The sequence below is a fragment of the Pelophylax lessonae genome (assembly GCF_965119305.1).
Source record: "Pelophylax lessonae genome assembly, chromosome: 3".
In the NCBI taxonomy this organism is placed as follows: Eukaryota; Metazoa; Chordata; class Amphibia; order Anura; family Ranidae; genus Pelophylax; species Pelophylax lessonae.
In genome coordinates this window covers 244,967,625-244,985,065 of record NC_138770.1, presented here as the reverse complement: position 1 = coordinate 244,985,065, position 17,441 = coordinate 244,967,625, and positions in this window count along the sequence as shown.

Sequence of the window (17,441 nt, the reverse complement as noted above, 5' to 3'; positions counted from 1 at the left end):
ATATTTTTTTTGGAACGCGCACTTACTTTCCTTGCTGCACACATCATAATTTCTACATGAGCTTTGTGCAGGGTCAGTGGTTGATAAGAATAGGATATTGATGTAACTGTCAAGGCACAGACATGTTGCCTCATATAGAAGTATTCTGGAATCTGCTGCAAGAAATGCTTGCTTTAGCTGGAAATATGTGAAAGGAAATGTTATACAGACTACAGGTATGTTAACTGCTTTGGGGCAGTAGCAGATTCCTTCCACCTCTTTGGGGAGGCCCAGTAGATTCAGTTTTAACCTTACAATTTGCATTCTTCATAGATTTTCAGATCCTTCCTACCACCTACAATTTAGGTAACAATCCCTCTAAAATAGTTTCCTCCTAGAATATTGGGGAAATACCAAGCAGCCTTCTGATCTTATGACATTTTGAGTTGCTGACTTGGAACAAGTGCACAGTGAGTGAAGTCTAAAACTTGATTTGCATGCTTGTGCTAGGTTTTCGAACACTGAGAATTCTGAGCATGTTGGCCAGGAAGCTTGCATTTTTAGGAAGAGAGGTCAGCAGTGACCGCATGCAATTCTATAAGCAAATATTTATTTTGATTGCTTTTATGTCTGTAAGCTTCCACTCTAGGCTTAGTATATTTTATTTTATTTTTTTTTCATTTGGAAAATGCGGTACAGCATAATGTGCCTTTTGCATCATATAAAATGTGCAAACATTGAGTTGAGGTGGTGGTTTAAGCAGTGGTTCCTTAACCACTTAAGCCCCAGGAGATTTTACCCCCTTCCTGACCAGGGGGTATTTTGCAATTCGGCACTGCGTGACTTTAACGGACAATTGCGTGGTCGTGCGACGCCATACCCAAACTAATTTGACGTCCTTTTTTTCCCACAAACAGAGCTTTCTTTTGGTGGTATTTGATCACCTGTACGATTTTTTGATCATGCGCTATAAACAAAAAAAGAGCGTCAATTTTGCGAAAATAGCAATATTTTTTACATTTTTTTATATGAAATTCCCCCCAAAAAAATGTAAAAATCAAAATTTTTTAACATTTTCGGCCAATTTGTTTTATGCTACATATGTTTGGTAAAAAAAATCGCTAAAAGCGTATTTTGATTGGTTTGCGCAAAAGTTATCGCGTTTACTAACAAAGGGAAAGATTTTTGTCATTTTTGTTGGTTTTTTTTTAACGCGTAATGGCGGCGATCTGCGATTTTTTTTTTTTTGCGGTACTGCGACATTGCGGCGGACAGATCGGACCCTTGACTGACATTTTTGACACTTTTGGGGTTACCAGTGACATTTCTACAGTACTCAGTGCGGCGGACAGATCGGACCCTTGACTGACATTGTTGACACTTTTGGGGTTACCAGTGACATTTCTACAGAAATCAGTGCTAGCACTGTTACTGTAAAATTACACTGGCAGTGAAGGGGTTAACTTTTTTTGAGAGGGAGAGGCTATGTGTGTCCCTAGGGGCGTGATTCTAACTGTGATTGGCTTTGGCTTGAGATGTATGAACAGTGATCAACGGTTCTACATAGTAGAACCGTATGATCATCATTCATACACCGGGGAGAATGACAGGCGGCTTGTTTACTTTAGCCGCCTGCCTTTCTCCCTCTCCCCCGACGATTGCCGAGTGACCAGCGGACATCGGGTCCGCCGGTCACACGCGCGGGGGCATCCGTGACTACTCGGGAGCGGGAGCGCGCCTCCGGCAGCGCGCGCTCGCTCCCTAGACCCTCACAGGCTAGCGACGTAGACCTACGTCATTCTGCCTGTGAGGGGCTGACTGCCGCAGTAAATAGTTGTGCGGCGGTCAGCAAGTGGTTAAGGAAATGAGTGCTTTTTGTATATAAAGTAAAAGGAATACATTTTAGCTATCTTGTTTTTGTTCCTCATGCTGAGAGTAGTTTTAAAGCAGATTGGTGGGGTATAGGGTTCTGCTAGCTGTCGGGTTAATAACTCTGTTCTGGTAATTTTCCTTTGCAGTAGTCTATGATTCATGCAGTAAAACAAGTCAGTAATTTTCTTTGCCCTAGCATTTATTTGCATTTTCTGTGGTGTACACTGCAGAATAGAAGACAGAAAATTAATTTAGAGTCTCTACTTAGCATAAAACAGCATTATTAAAATCGGGTCTGTGCTTAATTCACAGATGATAGATGGTAACTTCACTAAACAGAAATATATTGCTTTGATTTAAGCCAGAGTAGGTGTTTTTGTGATTGACAGCGAATGGGATTGTAGTAAATCAATTAAAAGTATTGGAACCTGCTAAACGTTTTTTCTTTACATTGCCTGACCAGTGTACGTAAATAGTGTTGAGCGAACACGGACTGTATTATTCGTGTTCGTACAGAATAATTGGATTTTTGTTACCCGAACACGGACACGGACACTTTACTGTATGTTCGGGTAAAAAATCCGTGTTCGGTCGTTTTATTTCCGGGTTTTGCATGTTTTGGCGCTCTTTTCATGGCGGGCTTTCAACAGCCAATCAACAATCGTTTAACTGGTGTGCCTTAAGCTATCCCAGCCATGCCTGCAAATGTATGAGTAGCTGTGATTGGCCGTCTGAAGCATGTGACCAAGTCTTTATAAGTTCGAGGCAGCCGCAGCGGCGTCATTCTGCTGCTTAGCTCAGGGACAGAGCACACATACGTGCTGGCTGCTGATTAGGGAAAGACAGGCAGGGAAAACTAATTGGTGTCCGGATAGAATTTAGGGTCAGGTCGGAGTGTTTAGGCAGGGCGAGTTGTAGGCATTTTAGGAATAGAGTCTGCTGAATTATAGGGTCAGTGTGTTCTACAAACTACAATCGATATTGCTGTGTGGTGTGGGATAGGAGATAGGCAGGTGTCAGTGATCCACATCCATTTTTCTGTGTGTGGGCTGCAGTGAGCACAATCTTTTTGGGGTGCAGTGAACACAATCCTTTTGGGGTGCAGTGAACAAAATCTTTGTGGGGTACAGTGAACACAATCTTTGTGGGGTGCAGTGAAGACAATCCTTGTGGGGTGCAGTGAAGACAATCCTTGTGGGGTACAGTGAACACATTCTTTGTGGGGTGCAGTGAAGACAATCCTTTTGGGGTGCAGTGAACACAATCTTTGTGGGGTGCAGTGAACAAAATCTTTGTGGGGTACAGTGAACACAATCTTTGTGGGGTACAGTGAACAAAATCTTTGTGGGGTACAGTGAACACAATCTTTGTGGGGTGCAGTGAAGACAATCCTTGTGGGGTGCAGTGAACAAAATCTTTGGGGGGTACAGTGAACACAATCTTTGTGGGGTGCAGTGAAGACAATCCTTGTGGGGTGCAGTGAAGACAATCCTTGTGGGGTGCAGTGAACAAAATCTTTGGGGGTACAGTGAACACAATCTTTGTGGGGTACAGTGAACACAATCTTTGTGGGGTGCAGTGAAGACAATCCTTTTGGGGTGCAGTGAACACAATCTTTGTGGGGTACATTGAACACAATCTTTGTGGGGTGCAGTGAAGACAATCCTTGTGGGGTGCAGTGAAGACAATCCTTGTGGGGTGCAGTGAAGACAATCCTTGTGGGGTACAGTGAACACAATCTTTGTGGGGTGCAGTGAAGACAATCCTTTTGGGGTGCAGTGAACACAATCTTTGTGGGGTGCAGTGAACAAAATCTTTGTGGGGTACAGTGAACACAATCTTTGTGGGGTGCAGTGAAGACAATCCTTGTGGGGTGCAGTGAAGACAATCCTTGTGGGGTGCAGTGAACAAAATCTTGGGGGGGTACAGTGAACACAATCTTTGTGGGGTACAGTGAACACAATCTTTGTGGGGTGCAGTGAAGACAATCCTTTTGGGGTGCAGTGAACACAATCTTTGTGGGGTACAGTGAACAAAATATTTGTGGGGTACAGTGAACACAATCTTTGTGGGGTGCAGTGAAGACAATCCTTGTGGGGTGCAGTGAAGACAATCCTTGTGGGGTGCAGTGAAGACAATCCTTGTGGGGTACAGTGAACACAATCTTTGTGGGGTGCAGTGAAGACAATCCTTGTGGGGTGCAGTGAAGACAATCCTTGTGGGGTGCAGTGAACAAAATCTTTGGGGGAACAGTGAACACAATCTTTGTGGGGTACAGTGAACACAATCTTTGTGGGGTGCAGTGAAGACAATCCTTGTGGGGTGCAGTGAAGACAATCCTTGTGGGGTGCAGTGAACAAAATCTTTGGGGGGTACAGTGAACACAATCTTTGTGGGGTACAGTGAACACAATCTTTGTGGGGTGCAGTGAAGACAATCCTTTTGGGGTGCAGTGAACACAATCTTTGTGGGGTACATTGAACACAATCTTTGTGGGGTGCAGTGAAGACAATCCTTGTGGGGTGCAGTGAAGACAATCCTTGTGGGGTACAGTGAACACAATCTTTGTGGGGTGCAGTGAAGACAATCCTTTTGGGGTGCAGTGAACACAATCTTTGTGGGGTGCAGTGAACAAAATCTTTGTGGGGTGCAGTGAACAAAATCTTTGTGGGGTACAGTGAACACAATCTTTGTGGGGTACAGTGAACACAATCTTTGTGGGGTGCAGTGAAGACAATCCTTGTGGGGTGCAGTGAAGACAATCCTTGTGGGGTGCAGTGAACAAAATCTTTGGGGGGTACAGTGAACACAATCTTTGTGGGGTACAGTGAACACAATCTTTGTGGGGTGCAGTGAAGACAATCCTTTTGGGGTGCAGTGAACACAATCTTTGTGGGGTACAGTGAACACAATCTTTGTGGGGTGCAGTGAAGACAATCCTTGTGGGGTACAGTGAACACAATCTCTGTGGGGTGCAGTGAAGACAATCCTTTTGGGGTGCAGTGAACACAATCTTTGTGTGGTGCAGTGAACAAAATCTTTGTGGGGCACAGTGAACAAAATCTTTGTGGGGTGCAGTGAAGACAATCCTTGTGGGGTGCAGTGAACAAAATTTTTGTGGGGTACAGTGAACACAATCTTTGTGGGGTGCAGTGAAGACAATCCTTGTGGGGTGCAGTGAAGACAATCCTTGTGGGGTGCAGTGAACAAAATCTTTGCGGGGTACAGTGAACACAATCTTTGTGGGGTACAGTGAACACAATCTTTGTGGGGTGCAGTGAAGACAATCCTTGTGGGGTACAGTGAACACAATCTTTGTGGGGTGCAGTGAAGACAATCCTTTTGGGGTGCAGTGAACACAATCTTTGTGGGGTGCAGTGAACAAAATCTTTGTGGGGTACAGTGAAGACAATCTTTGTGGGGTACAGTTAACAAAATCTTTGTGGGGTACAGTGAACACAATCTTTGTGGGGTGCAGTGAAGACAATCCTTGTGGGGTGCAGTGAAGACAATCCTTGTGGGGTGCAGTGAACAAAATCTTTGGGGGGTACAGTGAACACAATCTTTGTGGGGTACAGTGAACACAATCTTTGTGGGGTGCAGTGAAGACAATCCTTGTGGGGTGCAGTGAAGACAATCCTTGTGGGGTGCAGTGAACAAAATCTTTGGGGGGTACAGTGAACACAATCTTTGTGGGGTACAGTGAACACAATCTTTGTGGGGTGCAGTGAAGACAATCCTTGTGGGGTACAGTGAACACAATCTTTGTGGGGTGCAGTGAACACAATCTTTGTGGGGTGCAGTGAACAAAATCTTTGTGGGGTACAGTGAACAAAATATTTGTGGGGTGCAGTGAAGACAATCCTTGTGGGGTGCAGTGAACAAAATCTTTGGGGGGTACAGTGAACACAATCTTTGTGGGGTACAGTGAACACAATCTTTGTGGGGTACAGTGAACACAATCTTTGTGGGGTGCAGTGAAGAAAATCCTTTTGGGGTGCAGTGAACACAATCTTTGTGGGGTACAGTGAACACAATCTTTGTGGGGTGCAGTGAAGACAATCCTTGTGGGGTGCAGTGAACAAAATCTTTGTGGGGTGCAGTGAACAAAATCTTTGTGGGGTGCAGTGAACACAATCTTTGTGGATTACAGTGAACACAATCTTTGTGGGGTGCAGTGAAGACAATCCTTTTGGGGTGCAGTGAACACAATCTTTGTGGGGTACAGTGAACACAATCTTTGTGGGGTGCAGTGAAGACAATCCTTGTGGGGTGCAGTGAAGACAATCCTTGTGGGGTGCAGTGATCAAAATCTTTGTGGGGTACAGTGAACACAATCTTTGTGGGGTACAGTGAACACAATCTTTGTGGGGTGCAGTGAACAAAATCTTTGTGGGGTACAGTGAACACAATCTTTGTGGGGTACAGTGAACACAATCTTTGTGGGGTGCAGTGAAGACAATCTTTGTGGGGTGCAGTGAAGACAATCCTTTTGGGGTGCAGTGAACACAATCTTTTCGGGGTACAGTGAACACAATCTTTGTGGGGTGCAGTGAACAAAATCTTTGTGGGGTACAGTGAACACAATCTTTGTGGGGTACAGTGAACACAATCTTTGTGGGGTGCAGTGAAGACAATCCTTTTGTGGTGCAGTGAACACAATCTTTGTGGGGTACAGTGAACACAATCTTTGTGGGGTGCAGTGAAGACAATCCTTGTGGGGTGCAGTGAAGACAATCCTTGTGGGGTACAGTGAACACAATCTTTTTGGGGTGCAGTGAAGACAATCCTTTTGGGGTGCAGTGAACACAATCTTTGTGGGGTACAGTGAACACAATCTTTGTGGGGTACAGTGAACACAATCTTTGTGGGGTGCAGTGAAGACAATCCTTGTGGGGTGCAGTGAAGACAATCCTTGTGGGGTGCAGTGAACAAAATCTTTGGGGGGTACAGTGAGCACAATCTTTGTGGGGTACAGTGAACACAATCTTTGTGGGGTGCAGTGAAGACAATCCTTTTGGGGTGCAGTGAACACAATCTTTGTGGGGTACAGTGAACACAATCTTTGTGGGGTGCAGTGAAGACAATCCTTGTGGGGTGCAGTGAAGACAATCCTTGTGGGGTGCAGTGAACAAAATCTTTGTGGGGTACAGTGAACACAATCTTTGTGGGGTGCAGTGAACAAAATCTTTGGGGGGTACAGTGAACACAATCTTTGTGGATTACAGTGAACACAATCTTTGTGGGGTGCAGTGAAGACAATCCTTTTGGGGTGCAGTGAACACAATCTTTGTGGGGTACAGTGAACACAATCTCATACTTCTGAAGATTTGAGGGTGCTGCCTGTTTCATCCTCCTCCTCCTCATCCATCCTTTTAGGGGTACAAACAATAGTAATTGGGGCCTTGTGTGCTTCTGTACGTGTGAAAAACATACACTTTTTTTTGATCATATTTCCTATTCCGCTATTCAATAAAAACCTTTGGGGATCAATTAAATTGCGGAATAGTCTGTGTCGGTACGTGTGAGATCCACCTTTCCAAGTTTTTGGGGTTCATCTCATACTTCTGAAGCTTTGAGGGTGCTGCCTGTTCCATACTCCTCCTCCTCCTCATCCATCCTTTTAGGTGTACAAACAATAGTAATTGGGGCCTAGTGTGCTTCTGTACGTGTGAGATACATACACTTTTTTTGATCATATTTCCTATTCCGCTATTCAATAAAAACCTTTGGGGATCAATTAAATTGCGGAATAGTCTGTGTCGGTACGTGTGAGATCCACCTTTCCAAGTTTTTGGGGTTCATCTCATACTTCTGAAGCTTTGAGGGTGCTGCCTGTTCCATACTTTTCCTCCTCCTCATCCATCCTTTTAGGTGTACAAACAATAGTAATTGGGGCCAAGTGTGCTTCTGTACGTGTGAGATACATACACTTTTTTTGATCATATTTCCTATTCCGCTATTCAATAAAAACCTTTGGGGATCAATTAAATTGCGGAATAGTCTGTGTCGGTATGTGTGAGATCCACCTTTCCAAGTTTTTGAGGTTCATCTCATACTTCTGAAGATTTGAGGGTGCTGCCTGTTCCATACTCCTCCTCCTCCTCCTCCATCCTTTTAGGTGTACAAACAATAGTAATTGGGGCCTAGTGTGCTTCTGTACGTGTGAGATACATACACTTTTTTTGATCATATTTCCCATTCCGCTATTCAATAAAAACCTTTGGGGATCAATTAAATTGCGGAATAGTCTGTGTCGGTACGTGTGAGATCCACCTTTCCAAGTTTTTGGGGTTCATCTCATACTTCTGAAGCTTTGAGGGTGCTGCCTGTTCCATACTCCTCCTCCTCCTCAACCATCCTTTTAGGTGTACAAACAATAGTAATTGGGGCCTAGTGTGCTTCTGTACGTGTGAGATACATACACTTTTTTTGATCATATTTCCCATTCCGCTATTCAATAAAAACCTTTGGGGATCAATTAAATTGCGGAATAGTCTGTGTCGGTACGTGTGAGATCCACCTTTCCAAGTTTTTGAGGTTCATCTCATACTTCTGAAGATTTGAGGGTGCTGCCTGTTCCATACTCCTCTTCCTCATCCTCCCTTTAGGGTAGGAAAAAATTTAATCGGGCCTAGTCTGTGTTTGTACGTGTGAGATACACAGTTTTTTATCCTATTCCGCTATTCAATACACACCCTTTTGGTGTAAAAAACATTAAATTGCGGCATAGTTTGCATATTTGACTGTGAGATACACCCGTGTGATACTGTTGTTCTTTTGTTCTGCTATTCAATAAAGACCTTTCTAGGGCAAGATCTTAAATTTCAGAAATATGAGGAGAGCGTCAAATAGGGGCCGTGGCCGGGGTCATGGTGCTGCTGCTAGAGCTCCTGTTGCAAGGAGAGGATGTGGTCGATCTGTGCCAGCTACACGCACAAGTGAAACACCTTCCTCAAGTGTGAGTAGGCGACAGAACCTGCAGCAGTATTTGGTAGGGCATCATACGCCTCTAGAAGTGATGAGGCCAGAACACAGAGAGGCGATAGTAGATTGGTTTGCTGCTGACAGTGCCTCCAGTTCCTTCACATTGTCTCCCACCCAGTCTACTGCAGAAAGGTCAGAGTTGGCACCTGCAGCCAATGTCCAACCGTCTTTCACCTCACCCCCTTGCAAATCAGGCAAGCAGTCTGAGCCCCAAGCCATACAGCAGTCTCTTATTCTTTTTAAGGACTCTGTCAGCAGGGTTTCCCAGGGCCATCCACCTAGCCCTGCCCCAGAAGTGGAAGAGATTGAGTGCAGCGATGCCCAACCACTTATTTCTCAAGATGAGTACATGGAAGGACCATCACAGCACGTCTCCGATGATGACGAAACGCAGGTGCCAACTGCTGCAGCGTTCAGCATTGTGGAGACCGACGGGGAGGGCAGGGGTAAAGACTGGGTGGAAGATGATGTGGAGGACGATGAGGTCCTCGACCCCACATGGAATGAAGGTCATGCAGGTGACCTGAGTAGTTTGGAGGAAGAGGCGGTGGTCGCACAGAGCCACCAGCACAGCAGAAGAGGGAGCAGGGTGCAGAAGCGGAGCGGCCGTGCCCTAGACACTACGCCTGCTACTGCCCAACGCAGCAAGGGAACGAGCGCACCAAAGTCAGGTCAAAAGAGTTCTCTAGCGTGGAAGTTCTTTAGAAAATGTGCTGATGACAGGACACGAGTGGTTTGCACCCTGTGCAATCAGAGCCTGAAGCGAGGCATAAACTTTCTCAACCTGAGCACAACCTGCATGATCAGGCATCTAAGTGCAAAGCACGAGCTGCAGTGGAGTACACACCTTCAAAACCAAGAAACGTCTCTGGCTCATCCTGCTTCCTCTTCTGTTGCAGTCTCGGCCGCTCCAGCCACCTCTGTAGTCATACCGGCACCTGCCACCCCGCAAACAGACGATCTGTCAGCAACACCACCACCTGGGTCACCAACATCCATCTCCACAATGTCCCGTGGAAGTGTTCAGCTTTCCATCTCCCAAACACTTGAGAGGAAGAGGAAGTACCCCCCTACCCACCCGCGATCCCTGGCCCTGAATGCCAGCATTTCACAATTATTGGCCTTTGAAATGCTGTCATTCCGTCTGGTGGAGACGCCCAGTTTTAAAAAGCTTATGTCGGTGGCTGTCCCACAGTACGTCGTGCCCAGCCGCCACTACTTTTCCAGGCAAGCCATCCCTTCCCTGCACAACCAAGTGGGGGAAAAATCAGGTGTGCACTGCGCAACGCCATCTGTGCCAAGGTCCACCTAACTACCGATACGTGGACCAGTAAGCACGGTCAGGGGCGTTATATCTCCCTAACGGCACACTGGGTAAATGCAGTGGCGGATGGGCCTGAGGCGGATAGCAATTTGGCGCATGTCCTTCCACCACCGAGGATTGCAGGGCGCTTCAGTTTGCCTCCTGTTCCTAACTCATCCTACTCCGCTACCTCATCCTCTACCGCCTCCTCATCCGGACAGCGTAATACCTTCACCACCAACTTCAGCACGGCTAGGGCTAAACGACAGCAGGCAGTTTTACAACTTGCCTGTTTGGGGGACAAACCACACACCGCGCAGGAGTTGTGGAGGAGCATGGAACAGCAGACAAATGAGTGGTTGCTGCCAGCGAGCCTCAAGCCCGGCCTGGTGGTGTGCGATAATGGGCGAAATCTCATAGCAGCTCTGGGCCTAGCCGGTTTGACGCACATCCCTTGCCTGGCGCATGTGCTGAATTTGGTGGTGCAGAGGTTCCTTAAAAACTACCCCGATATGTCAGAGCTGCTGCAGAAAGTGCGGGCCGTCTGTGCGCACTTTCGGCGTTCTCACCCTGCTGCTGCTCGCCTGTCAGCGCTGCAGCGTAACTTCGGCCTTCCCGCTCACCGCCTCATATGTGATGTGCCCACAAGGTGGAACTCCACCTTGCACATGCTGCAAAGACTGTGCGAGCAGCAGCAGGCCATAGTGGAGTTTCAGCTGCAGCACGCACGCCTGAGTCGCTCTGCGGAACAGCACCACTTCACCACCAATAACTGGGCCTCCATGCGAGACCTGTGTGCCTTGTTACGCTGTTTTGAGTACTCCACCAACATGGCCAGTGGCAATGACGCCGTTCTCAGCTTAACTATCCCACTTCTATGCCTCCTTGAAAAAACAATTCGGGCGATGATGGAAGAGGATGTGGCACAGGATGAGGAGGAGGAGGAGTAGGATGAAGAGGTAACATTTCAAAGGCTTTCAGGGCAGTCATTCGCAAGGGGCTCCGAGGGTGGGTTCCTGCACACACAAATGCCAGGGACACAATTGTCCAGCAGGGGCACAGTTCTGGAGGATGAGGAGGAGGAGGAGCTGGAGGAGGAGATGGAACCATGTTCACAGCAGGGTGGCACCCAGGCCAGCTCATGGCCATCACTGGTGCGTGGCTGGGGGGATACAGAGGACACGGACGATACACCTCCCACAGAGGACAGCCTTTCGTCGCCTCTGGGCAGCCTGGCACACATGAGCGATTACATGCTGCAGTGTCTCCACAACGACCGCCGAGTTGCCCACATTCTAACTTGTGCTGATTACTGGGTGGCCACGCTGCTGGATCCCTGTTACAAGGACAACGTACCGTCCTTAATTCACTCACTGGAGCGCGATCGCAAGATGCGCGAGTACAAGCGTACGCTGGTAGATGCGATGCTGCTGGCATTCCCATCTGACAGCGGGGCCACAGTGGAAGCACAAGGCAGAGGAGGAGGAGGAGGAGGAGGTCGCCAACGCAACCAGGGCACCGCCAGCACCTCAGAAGGCAGGGTTAGCATGGCCGAAATGTGGAAAAGCTTTGTCAGCACGCCACAACAAACAGCAGCACCAGCAGCTCAGATGGAACGTCTTAGCAGGAGGCAGCATTTTACCAACATGGTGGAGCAGTATGTGTGCACACGCCTACATGTAGTGAATGAGGGGTCTGCCCCCTTCAACTTCTGGGTCTCCAAATTGGGCACATGGCCTGAGCTTGCCCTTTACGCCTTGGAGGTGCTGGCGTGCCCTGCAGCCAGTGTATTATCTGAACGGGTATTTAGCACGGCTGGGGGCGTTATAACAGACAAGCGCAGCCGCCTGTCCAGAGACAATGTGGACAAGCTCACGTTCATTAAAATGAACCAGGCATGGATCCCACGGGACTTTTCCGTACCTTGTGCAGAATAGCGATGGATACCGACCTTACCCACCCATTGTTCCATTTTTGATCTTTCTCACTCTTTTGGGGTGTACCCTCATTTAAAATTTGTGAAAAGAAGCAGTGTTGGCTACCTCGTCCTCCTCCTCAGGGCCAGATTAACGTAGGGGCTATTGGAGCTGCAGCTCCAGGCCCCTACCTTTTATATAGGCCCCGGGTTGGCCATATTCACTGTGACCGCTCTTCTGTCGCTTGTAAACACAGAAGTCTGGCTTCTATGCTCGCTTCCCCAGGCAGCACCCTCAGAACCTCCCCACACAGCGCGAAGGCCTGACAAGGACAGTTGCCGATGCATGGATGTGTTTATGGGCTTCAGAGACAGCATCCCATGTTGAATTAGGCATGCATGGCTGCACCCTTTCTCCTCTGGGTGCATGCCAAGGCACGGCCCTTGAGGCCCTTCAAAATCCTCAGCACCAAGACCATGATGCTCTTAATCCGGCCCTGGTCCTCCTCCACCGCCGCTTCCACCTACACCGCCCATAGGTGTGCGCAGCCTATTGCATTAGGGTGTGCACCCCAAAGTTGAAATACACATGCATGTGTTTGCCTACATGTACATGGCCCCGATACATTACTCTCCCTGCTGGCAAAGAGAAATAGAGCAGAGCAGGTCCGAGGGAGATCTTTCCCATCTCCTCACTGGCAAACAGAGCGATAATGCTATGTGCCCTAGGTGATTAGGGTGTGCCCAGGTACACCCGGCACACCCTGTGCGCACGCCTATGACACCGCCACATCCACCACCACCTCAACCTCCCTCCTACTCCATATGGGCCTCGTCCTTCAGAGATAAAGAACATTGTTTTATTTTTCTGTTTTTTTTTTGTTGTTTTAAGTTATTTCCCTATCCACATTTGTTTGCAGAGCACTTGCCATGCTCTTAACTACGTTTTGCTGCCATTTGCAGCACTCTAGCCCTTTCCATTGGTGTTTTAGAGCCATTTTAGTGCCTTAAAGTTCGGGTCCCCATTGACTTCAATGGGGTTCGGTGTCCAGGAAAAGTTCGGTAAAAGTCCGGGACACGGACCCGGACTTTTTTTTAAAGTTCGGCCGAACCCGTCGAACACGGACATCTAGGTGTCCACTCAACCCTATACGTAAACCCTAACAGTGAACTTATCTTATTTGGTCACTTTTAATACACCATTGGCAGCATTTTATTATGTGTTTGATGAGTGCATAAAGAAAAAATTGTTGAACTTTTCAGAAATTCAGAGCTGTCCTGTGTCCTCTCCACACTCCCTATGTTATCTCAAATAACCCTCCTAGTTCTTATATTGGACTTCAGAATGATTGGCCTTTATATTTTGTTCTGATCTGAGAGTAGGAGTGGTTATGTAGTTTAGCAAAGACAACTGGGTGGGTCTGTCACACTCAATCCACAAAAATGATGTGTGTTTCAGCCCACAACAGGACTTTTGAGGTGGGTACATTTCCAGCAGATCAACAGCCAATAACCTATTTGATTCTGCTGCTCTCTGTCTCCACCTTCTGTTCATGTCTCCAATACAGCTGTGGTGGTAGCTCTGCACATGCTCAGTTTTCAGTGAGTTTCTATGCTAAGCATTTCCTAAACAGTCCATACTTGATATTACATGTAAATAATGGAGGCTTCACCTCCCCCTTATTCTAAGACACAGGCTGGAGGGGCGTGGCACAGCCTGTGACTTGCAGAAATCCACCTACATCATGTTATTTCCACAAAATATTAAAGATTTAATTTCAAATATATATTTGTATGTTGATTTTAAACAGTTTATTGATATTAATAATTTTTACTCTGTATCCCAAAGGCTGTTTTTTTTATATTATTTTGAACATGTGACCAGCACCAGAGGACTGCTTCTCTTGCTTATGTTTCCCTGCAGACAGGCTGGGAAAGAACTGGGCCATGTAACATCTGTATATCAATTATAAGCCCCGGTTCACACTAGGGCGACCTGTGAGGCGACCTGGTCGCCTCACAGGTCGCCGCAGGTCGCCTCCCATAGGGAAGCTACGGACCCGTTCTAATAGGAGCGACACAAGTCGCTCCGACCTAGAAAAAGGGTCCGGAGCTTCTTTGGGGCGACCAGGAGGCGACCGCCATAGACTTCAATGTTATGAAGTCTGTGGCGGCCACTCCGAGGTCGCGGCGTGCTGCTCGCACCGCGATCTCGGAGGTCGCCCCTGAAAGTAGCGTTGCGCCAGTGTGAACCGGCGCTTAAAGGGACTTGGATGTTTGTTTGTTTTTTAATTAATATAATTACGGTGCCATCATCCACATGCAGAAATAGAAGGGACAATGTAAATTAAACAGTGTGTGCTTAGTTGAACTTTAATGTGCAAGTATAAAGCAGCTAAGGTAAATCCTAGACAAGTCCCCAAATAAAAGCTTTCTTGGAGATTTTGCACCAAAGCTGTAGGTGGATGCCACCTTGAAGAAACTGAACATAGTCAGGGCATTTCTAGGATTCATGTGGATGTTTCCCTAAGCCCCCATCCCTTTCTTTCTTCACAGGTCACATAAATGCCTTGTTTACTTAATTATTAGTGGGGAAATAGACACTGCATTGTTTAGTCCATCAAATAGGATAAAACCCCATATAATCAACAAATTTGTTCTGGTTGTAGCTATGTATGGACAAAGCACAGTACTCTGTATCCTTGACCTAAAACAAGTATGCAGAATGCAGTCCTGACTTCACTAGCTGCATATTTCTGGTGCATTGAAATGTGGGAGTCTTAGGCTGGCCATACACTATACAATTTTCTTGTTCAACTTTCCTTTAGATTTACCAAAACCATATAATATAAGTTCAAACCTGAACACTTTCAATTTGTATGCACTCAGGCAGGCCCTTGCACTACATAGTTGAAGGTAAATCTAAAGGAAATTGAATAAGAAAATTGTATGGTGTATGGCCAGCCTTAGGATTAGTACAAGAGACATTTCAAGGATCAACAATAGAGGCCTCAAAGCAATTTTAGGCTAATACAAACCCTCTCTATTAAAATAAAATAATCAGCGCAAGCCCTAATAAACTGATACAGAATATTGTGCACAAAGCTGCAAGCAATCAGTGCCAAACACAAAAACACCAATGAAAGCTGAATAAATAATATTGCTGCGCTAAGTGAATAAAAACAATCACTATGTGATAAATAAATTAATTAATATATAAATATATTGATAAAGTGACCAAGAATCTTCTCCAAACAAAGATATGATATCAAAAAAAAAAGTGAACCGTGATAATGTAAAGTCCCAATACACAGTGAAAATAAAGTGACACAGTAATAACTGAAATCTTCATCTGTGAGTGTGATCAAAGGTGCTGCATGCTTCACTCCAAGTGATCCTAGTGCCAAGTGTAAGGTTTGCAGCTCACCTCAGAGACAGACTCCTGAGAGTCAAACACGTTTTGGGTAAATTACAGTCGCCTGGTAAGCTCTCCTATCACCGCCTCCAGATACTCTCTCCAGACATATAAGGCATTCGGTGTAAAAAATATAAAAGGAGATCTAGTGCTCTCTGTCTTTATAAAGGCTATTTATTAACACAAAAGATGAAATCGCACTTACATTGTCAAGCACTTAAGCAGTGCGGACTTTCTGGGCATTACAACACTTCCTGCAACCTCCAGGAATCAGCGTGATGACGAGCGCCCCGCTGACGAAGTCTATGACGCAACGCGTACGGGGGAGGAGCCTGCACATCATCACGCTGATTCCTGGAGAGAGTATCTGGAGGCAGTGATAGGAGAGCTTACCAGGCGACTGTGATTTACCCAAAACGTGTTTGACTCTCAGGAGTCTGTCTCTGAGGCTGCTAACCTTACACTTGGCACTAGGATCACTTGGAGTGAAGCATGCAGCACCTTTGATCACACTCACAGATGAAGATTTCAGTTATTACTGTGTCACTTTATTTTCACTGTGTATTGGGACTTTATATTATCACGGTTCACTTTTTTTTTTATATCTTTGTTTGGAGAAGATTCTTGGTCACTTTATCAATATATTTATATATGAATTAATTTATTCATCACATAGCGATTGTTTTTATTCACTTAGCGCAGCAATATTACATAAACCCTCTTTATTGTCTGCTGCAGACATGTGAAAAGAGAAGTAGGGTGTCTGTAAGATTAACAGGCTCTTCTAATCATTTGTGGGAACACAATCCAGTGTACCAAGGAGTGTAGGAGTGCAATTACCATGGTAAACTGGATTGTCTTTCCTGCAAAAAAAATAGATAAGCCTTCTTTAAATTTAGCTTGCTTTATTCAGATGATACTCTGTAGCACCCTACTTCTGTTTCTTCCTCCCATGGTATGCAACATGGATCCAAAGACCTGTAGGATAAGAAGCTTTAATGATACTCATCCATACATGTGGATTGCTCCCGTTCCAGTGGAGGTGTTTGCTTTTTAATTTGCACATCTGTTGTTGCCTTAACAAGGGGTCCCCCCTTTTTGGAATTTTTTTTACACAACACGTTAAAGGAAATCTGGGAATGCCAAACAGTAATCATGGCAGGGAAATTTTGATATAATTTGCTAGGGGGACACCTCATCACATAATTTGCCAACTGTAAATGAAATGTAATACTTTGGTGAATTGGGTCTGTGAAAGGGTCAATCCACTAAAGAATAAAACTTCAGTTGCCGCATACTTGCCCAATAAACTGTTGCCAGCACCTCCAGGTACCTGAATGACAAAGTCCTACTTCAGTGTAAGCAACCTGTTGCCCTTTAATGCCATTATCCCATTTCTCATTATTGGTCATTTAGGATGCCCATTACAGTAATGGGCCAGTAGAAAGGCTTATAAAAAGGGAAGGGTTGAGCCTGACTCCCAATGCATTAACTCAGGAAGTAAGTGTATTTTATAGCTCCTGGGCATTCCAGAAATGCCTAAAGTGTGGAAGAAACTGATGTTCAAACACCTGGGGGTGCCTACTGTTTGCTGCCAGTGCTGAATTAGAAAGGTAGATGACTCGTCAAGTTTCACATGAATAATTTTACAAACAGCAGCATGTATTTTAGGTTTACTGCTCTTTTTAATGGTTTAACATATATTGGTGTGCATTTAATTGCGTACTGTATAACAGAAAAGCTTAACATACAGGACAGGAATATGAAATAAAAATTACCCGTGATCTTTGCAGCAAACATGTTTTACTTAGAAATTACACCAACTTCCTTCTCTTATAAAATATACATGATCAAAAATACCATACTGTAGTCTTTACATTAGTCAGTACATCTAAATTTGCTTGTATTTTACAGATTAGGTACATTTAAGAAAAAAAAAAAATATATCAAAATTGAAGTTCTAGTATCTT